The sequence below is a fragment of the Pipistrellus kuhlii genome, unplaced genomic scaffold (assembly GCF_014108245.1).
Source record: "Pipistrellus kuhlii isolate mPipKuh1 unplaced genomic scaffold, mPipKuh1.p scaffold_m20_p_2, whole genome shotgun sequence".
NCBI classification, from domain to species: domain Eukaryota; kingdom Metazoa; phylum Chordata; class Mammalia; order Chiroptera; family Vespertilionidae; genus Pipistrellus; species Pipistrellus kuhlii.
In genome coordinates, this window is record NW_023425515.1 from 127222845 (window position 1) to 127231366 (window position 8522).

Genomic DNA, 8522 nt, shown 5'->3' on the forward strand with positions numbered 1-8522 from the left:
GGAGGAATAAATGAAGCAATTAGTGCTCTTTTGTGCAGACTGTTTGTTTTGCCTAGTCTAGCGTAAAACATGGGCAAATCGGCCCCTCAGCAAGGATCACTGGCCAGATTTGGGAGAAATCCTTCCAGTTCCTCAAGTTCTTTACCTCCCTATGGAAATATTTTTTAACATTTTATTCTTTGAAGCCTACAAGCCCCCTAGCACCTGCTCAAGGTAACAGCATTTGAAGCCTCCCAGCAGTGCTTCTGTGTTGGGTACCAATGAGTCTCTGAGGAAGAGACTGGACTTTAAAAAAAAATTATTGGTTGATTTGAGAGAGAGAGAGAGAAATGGACTTATTGTTCCAGTTATTTATGCATCCATTGGTTGATTCCTGACCTGGGATCAAACCTGCAACCTTGGTATATCAGGATGATGCTCTAACCTACTGAGATGGCTTTTAAAAGCCTTCAAAATGAGAAATAATAGCTGTAGGGCATGGAAGCTTTTGGGTATAGGCATGCTGGTAGCCACTAAAAAGAAGTTCTATTCCTCAAAGGCCTAAAAGGATTTGAGATGGATACAGTAGGATCTGGGTCTGAAAGATTAGCTCAGCCTAAGCCTGTCCTTCCTGTCCTGCCCGGGCCTTAAGAGAGTGGGGACTTATAAGGAGGAGGGATTGAGAGATCTTGTAGGAAAACAAAAGAGGCTGATTGGTATAGGAAACAGAAGTTTTTTAAATTTATATAGGTTATAGATCCCCTAACTTCATTAATTGCCTTACTATTTCAATGCATAAGCACACAGGACCACAAGCCAGAGATCTTATAGGAAAGCAGAAAAGGCTCATTGGTACCCAACACAGAAGCACTACTGGGAGGCTTCAAATGCTGATCAAGGAAACATAACTTGATCTTTGAAAAAAGTACAGGCCCTGGGTAATCTGAGGGCAGGGAGTAGCAGACCAAATGCTTTTTAAAGTGATTTTCAGGCTCGGTTGGGGAGACCTTAATGGTAAGACATACCAGATGCTCTTAGAGCATTGGCCTCAGCCTGTTTGTTTGACTGAGCCAAGCCTTCCCGTCTGTACTGAAACTTTTGGAGGAAAGTGTAACTACGTACCTATGGATGGGGACAGAGGCAGGAGAGAAGGTGCTGAAACTGAGAAAGGAGATCTGGCAGCTAGATATGTAAGCAGAGGCACATGGAGTTGGTAGAAACCTTATGTGGGCCCACCCCAGGCAGAAGGCCCCACCCACCTCAAGTCAGCACTGATCCAGCAACTTCTGTCCACTTGGGCACCTCAGTGGCTGAACCCTACTGCCTCAGAGGGTAAGCCGCCACATCTTATGATGGCTCTATATGGCTAGAAAGCTTACTCTCATGTCATTCCAAAACCCATCTTTCTAACTCTCCTGCACATTGGACCAAGTTCTAGAATTCAAAGTTACCTATAAGTCTAACCCCTTTTACAAAGGACCACCTAATTCACCACCCACCCCAGGCTATGAATTTTTTTTATTCCATTATTATTTTTAATCCTGACATCTCCTAACTGTCATCTTCAGAGAGATGGTCCTATATGTTCTCAACGTTCCTAATTGTCCATGCCAATGATTGAATGGGGTCCCTAGAAGTTTTTTAATTTATGTAGGTTATAGATGCCCTAACTTTGTTAATTGTCTTACTTATGCAATGCATAAGCACACGGGACCACAAGCCAGAAAACTGATGACAGATGTGAAAGCAGCTCCTCCGTGCACTTCCTTGGCCTCCTGTGACCTGCCCCATCCTTTCCCAGTTTTATTCTGGCACATGTGCTGGAACCTGCCGCTCTCTCAGCTGCTCTCTCCCCAGAATGTGCCTGCATTTTCTTGCCACCCTGCCTCCACTCACAAAGCTGACTTTCCCAGCAATAACCCCGGGCCCCTTCTCTGGCTACTGATCCTCTCATTTAAGGCCACATCAAGAAATACAGTCATAGCAATATTGGTGAGCTAATATGTATTGAATGGAAGGCACCATGGATTTTATGTATAGTAATTCATTTACCCCTCACTAACACCCTAGGAAGTCAGGCTATTATCATTTACCCATTTGACACATGCAGAAATAGGCAGAGATAACATATCTAAGGAGAAGCAGTAAGTGATGATGGAGTCGGGATTCAAAGCTGAGCAGCCTGGCTCACAGGCTGCAGCTGCACTTTCGTTCAATAACAGTTCTGCCTCTGGAAATGTCACCTTCTCTGAGTATCTTTCTCTCTCACTCCCGCTCCGTCTCCCAGGTCATACTTAATGTCTCTTCCTCAAGTGCCAGCACTTTGTACAAATACATTCTGTTGCACTTATCTCCCTTTATTATAGTGATTTGTTTACACATCTGTTTCTTCCATTAGAAGCTAGACTATTAGTTGCTTGCGTACAGGGAGCATGACTTAATGAGTGGTGAACCCTCAAGAGCAAATGCATAAAAGCTATGGGCTACTATTACAGGGTTATTTAAAACAATTATTGCATTTTTTTTAACCTAGAGCTAGACATTGTGCTAGCACTACAGAAAACAAAAGAGATGTTTAATAGGGAGACTAAAAGATTTTATATTTAATGAATGTGTGTGTGTGTGTGTGTGCGCGCGCATTTGGACTGAGACTGAGAATATGGCTATGAGTACCCCAGAACTTCTTCTCCAGCTAACTTTGGGGCTTGGGGGACTCCAGGCTAATGGCTATCTTGCCATATCCCATCTAAACGCAACATCCTCCAGCCAATGAGCCCTGCTTGCTGACAGAGCTACCAGTCTAAGACTGTTCCTGGGGGAGGGAGATGGACGAGCTGTGCCTGCCTAGAAAAGAGCAGAGTCCATAGTCTCCAGCAGCTCTGGATAAACACCTGATTCTTCTTTCTTACATAGGAATGTGAAACCGGAACCATGACATCTGAGGAAAACCAGCATCTTGAAAGAGGATATACATAGAAAATAATAGACTCCGTGGGAGATATAAGTATTTCAGAAACCATAGGACAACTCTAAAAAAGTCTAGTCTTCAAGAAAAAATTGCATAAATTAGATAAAAATAGAATACTATGAAAAGGAATATCAAGTAGTTTAAAAACAACACATTCATAAGAGAATAAGTTGAAGGTATTTTCCCAAATAAAATATCTCCCATAAAATTAAATTATGAAGCAAAAAAAAGGAGGGGGGAAGAGTAATATACAGAGAATCAGTCTAAGAGAAAAAGATAACAGGAAAAAGTAAAGAAGAAATTATTAATAAAATAATAGAAGAAAATTTCTCCAAGCTGTAGAATATAGAAATCTTTATATTGGAAGTGCCTGCTGAATACTCAGCAATGTGAATGGTTTAAAAAAGTCATTTTTGACAATATACAGATGATGTATTATATATATGTGCACTTCAAACATATATAATTTTATTAGCCAATGTCATCCCAATAAATTTAATAACAATTTTTTAAATCCAAATAAAAAATTGAAACATTCTTATGAATTTTGAGAACACAAAAGATAAAAAGGATCTAACAAGCTTCCAGAAAGACCAACAAGAACAAAGCAATAAAACTTAGATTGGAAAGGGAAAAACTGTGATTGCATGCAACTGATAGTGAGGTAACTTTTAGTCTACAAAAAATAGATATGCTCTATGAAATAGAAAAGATAAAAACCATAGAAACTCCAAAAATAAAATTTTAATATAAACTGCACAAGAAAATTATAGCCCAAATATTAAGCATGACTGTGGAATCGTGGGGGAAGAATTGATAGAGTGCAAGAACAAAGGAGCCATTTGAACTTTGACCTTCCTATTGGGCACATCCATTTCTAGTAGAACAGGAGCTGGATGCTGAGGGCTCTGCAGACACAAACATTTCACAAAGTCCAACCAGTTGTTTGCTTCTTTCCAACTTCCAAAGTCAAACTATGGCAAAAGGAAAATCTAAATAATGATTATAAAATAGACTGCATATGTTATAAATTTGAAGATATTAAAATAAAGGTAGAACTAGCAAATTTTGGAAAGCAGATGGGGAAAAGGATTAAGAGGAGATTATGGTGTAAATACTAATGCCCTCATCTAATTTAGTGAGGAAGCAAGGGTAATTGTCTCACATTTATGAAAAGAAATAATGGCCTCCTTTATAGTGTGCAGTTATAAAGCTAACCCAATGAAAGAACGAAAAATGAGACATTACAAACTTTGGAAAGAAGAGGTGGGTATGAGATGTAGAGAAATTAAATTAAATCTTCCTCTTTCATGGTAGGAAACCAGTCTCAGTTATAAATCAGGAAATAATAAGTATGTTATTTACAGTTATGGAAGAAGCCATTGGAAGAGTTTCAAATAGGAAATATTAAAAGGTTTCCTCTGAAAGAGGCTGGGGGTGGGGTTGGGGAGGGAAGTTGTCCGGGAAGGCTGAATTGTTTATATTCACAAAGTACAGACCAGGACAGACAGTGTCTGACCCCGTGCCCTTTATATAGACTTGAAGCAAATCACTGATGTATTAGAGGCTTCAAAAATAAAATAAAAAGCATCAAGGGATTTTGTTTACATGAAGGGATTTATTCTAGATAAGATTCCAGGCAAGCTTCCCTGAGGACATGATATTTAAACTTTATCTTGAAATAAGAGTAGAAATGAAGCAGAGTGATCCTGGCCTCAGGAGGAATGTGGTCCTTTGGGGATTGGGGAGTGGCAGTGGACTATGGGAAGAGAGAGAGAGAGGAGCTTTCAAGGCAGAGGCAACAGCACCTACCGACTCCCAGACCAGTTGGGTACATCACTACAGATGCCCTGGGGAGAACTGGCATCTATAGTGACAAGGTCACAAAGCTCTCCAGCTCCAATGTGAACAGCTCGCTCCAGGGCTATGCAAAGGGCCAGACTGGAGGATGAGGCTAAATCTCAATGGAGGCTGAGGTTTCCTCCAGAAGACCAAGATCAGGCCAGAGAAGGAAAGCTTGAGGATGGTAGTAGAGCGGCCCCAGTGGGAAAAGCTGCAGGGTCCGAACCCTAGAGAAGGGAGAGGGAGTGCTCTGTGCCCCAGCGCTTAAGGCGGCCTTGGCTTTCTCTCAAGGTTTCTGTCTCCACTACAGCATCAACTGCAGAGTCTATTCCAGAGGAATTGCTCCCTTGTTACTTCCTTTGCTTTCTCATAAATGGAATATCAGCAAGAATTGCTGAGCCTGTTGTTTCTATATCTTTCCCCTGGGCCAATTTACTATCTGCTCTTGGGGAGTGGAGAGGGGGCAGGAGGAGATGGGAGGATGTATAATCTTTGTCTTGCTGGAGAGTCTCTTTCCAAGTATTGCTTGAGGAGATGGAACTCAGAAGAGAAACAATGCCAAGAAAACAATCAAAAGAGCTTACAGTACATGTATTGAGAGCTTTCTCAGTTGCACGCACTGTGATAAACATTGCCATGCAGTTTGCATTTAATTTATTCTTGAAAGCATTCAAAGGGTGACTACTTTTATTTTCTCCATTTTATACATAAGGGAGCCTAGGTTTATCCAAGAACATAAAGCCAGAAGTGATCAAACTAGCATTTACACCGAGGTGGGCTGACTCTCAGAGGCCCTCCCCTGTGAACAGATTGTTCTAGAAAGGATGAGAAAGTAGCTGCATCTCATCTTTGTCCAAAATGTCCTAGTTTAAACATGTCCTTTATCACAGAGCTCTGCACTTGCACAGAGCATAAAATGCCGGCAGGAAATATACACGTTACTTCTACATGGGAATCAGCTCAAGAAATGGAGGTGAGACTCCCTAATGCTGAGTTTACAGAAGATCAGTCCAAACTGCTATTTCCCCTCCCCCCCCAGAAATTTTATAAAAGGCAAACCTGCTCATCAGTGAGGTCCTTGAAAGTTGATACTATGTCTTACTCATATTTCTGCACAACACTTACCATGGTATCTAGTTCACAGGAGAAGCTCCATAAATCCTTGCTGAAGTGAGGCGTTTTAGCTCAAAAAACAGCAATAATTTTTCTTACCCACCCAACCTCCTGGTGACCTCCACACTTTGTGTGACATGGGTAAGAACACATTTCCCATGCAGCACCTGAGAACCTTGCATGCTTTGACCTGTCCTAAAATGTGGTTAGGGAATTCCTGGATGATTTTAGTGCCTTAAAACCCATGGGTGGCATGTGTACTTTTTTTTAAACATTATTTTTTTTCTTGACACTATTACAGATGTCCCCACTCTCTGTCCAGCCTCTGCCCCCACTGTCCCTGGCCATCACTGCACTGTTGTCTGTAGCTCTGGGTTGTACATATATACCCTTTAGCTCATCTCTCACCTTCTTTTAAAAATATATTTTTATTGAGTTTTTACAGAGAGGAAGGAAGAGGGATAGAGAGCTAGAAACATTGATGAGAGAGAAATATTGATCAGCTGCCTCCTGCACACCCCCACTGGGGACATGTCCGAAACCAAGGTACATGCCCCTAACCAGTACTGAACCTGGGACCCTCGAGTCTACAGTCCGACGCTCCATTACTGAGTCAAACTGGTTTGGGCTCACCTTCTTTTACCCAGTCTCCTCCACCACCTACCACACCCCTTCCCTCTGACAGCTTTCAGTCTGTTCCAAAAATCCAGGCCTCTGGTTTTATTTGTTCATCAGTTTATTTTGCTCATGATATTCCACATACAAGAGAGACAATATAGTATTTGTCTTTATAGTACTCATTCCACTCAGCATAGTCATCTCCGGTTTCATCCATGCTGTTACTTATACATTTTTTATTTTTTTAATAGATTTTTATTGATTTTAGAGAGGAAGGGAGAGGGAAGGATAGAAACATCAATGATGATAGAGAATCATGGATTGACTGCCCCTGCACACCCCCCACTGGGGATAGAGTCAGAAACCTGGGCATGTGCCCTGACCAGGAATCAAACCATGATCTTCTAGTTTCTAAGTCGATGCTCAACCATTGAGCCACACCGGCCAGGTGCTCATGCATTTTTAACTCTGGGAGCACAACCCATCCTGACTGAGGGAGACATCAAAGCCTTGAGGTTAAGCATGCCAACTCTCCACTCACACGCCATACACTCAAAACTTAGCTCTATCACTTTGCAGACCATAAAAGTTTGGCCAAATCATTACAACCTTTTGTGACTCAGTTTCTTCAGCTTGTACTTACCAGGATTGCTGATAAGGGCTACATGAGTTAATGCACCTAAAGCACTTGGAAGAATGACTTACAGAGAGCTAGCCCTTAATAAATGCCTGCTGTTAATACCTTGGGTGTGGCTCACTCAAACTGTACCCATGTCAGGCTCAGGGGACTGCATAAGGCTCTCATTTGCCTGTGTACACATTTTCTGTCAGCCCTACCGTTATCCCTTCTGACGGGTCTGAAGTGATTTGGAACCTTCCAGACAGGGCAGTGACCTTTTCAACATCAAGTTAATTAAGGCTGGTGAGTAGCTAAAGTGTAATGTTTCATGTCTTTCCATGTAGTTCAGAGAGAAAGATTTATTAACTCATTAAAATGTCTTGTTAGTTATTTTCAGCTACTCAAAATGACTGCTCCTTCCAACCAGTGACTTATACCAGAAAAGACCAAGAATAGAATCTGACTTTATTGACTTCCTAGGTTGGCCTTTGCGTCACTAGATTATGTTGCTCCAACATTAGGATAAAAAGCTTAAACAAGTGTGATGGCTGATTGACATTCACCTGCCTCTGGCGACATGCAAAAAACTATAGAGGCCCTGCCAGACTGGTGTCGTATGTACAGTGCAGCTGGCTGAGCAAACCCGTTCCAGGAGCTGGACCCCACAAGGTACTGATCTGGCTTCCTGCAGACCAGCTGGCTGAGTCTCCGACCTGTCCAGGTGGCCAGACAACTGGTCCTTTTCTAAAACAGAACCTGGGCTGCTTCCCTGTCTGCCTCACCCTATTCCTTCAATCAAGTTGCAAATGAATAGTCTCCTTGTAGAAGTTCACTCTTATGAAGACAGCAGAAATGCTACTCAACATGCAGCTTCCCCAATTTCCACCTCACCCTCATCCTGCAAAATGTGCTTACATCTCATGTGCAATAATACATATATGCTGATATTTTTGGACTATAAGTGCACACTCTCTGCTTTCCAGTTTTTCAGGTTAGATCATTGAAGCAGCAGAACATTGATAATGTAAGCTGGGAAGGGGTGAATCCAGACTCTTTGATGCACCAGTTGTGTGACTTTGAGCAAATTATTGATTTCGTGTCTCATGAACTTCAATAAAATGGAATAATAGTACCTTCCTCATATGCCTGTTATAAGAATTATTTAAAAAAACAAAACAACTAAGATGCTTAGGATAGTGTCTAGCAAGAGTTAAGTATCAAGTTAATACTGTCATTTTTGTTCTTACAGTTGTTACAAGCTGCTAGTGGACAGGGGTCCAATCACTTCCTCATAGTGCCAAGCAGAGCTCAATATTTAATAAAGTACTTATGATAATGGCTATTGATGAGAATAAGAATGAGGGGCAAAATGCTAAATAAGGT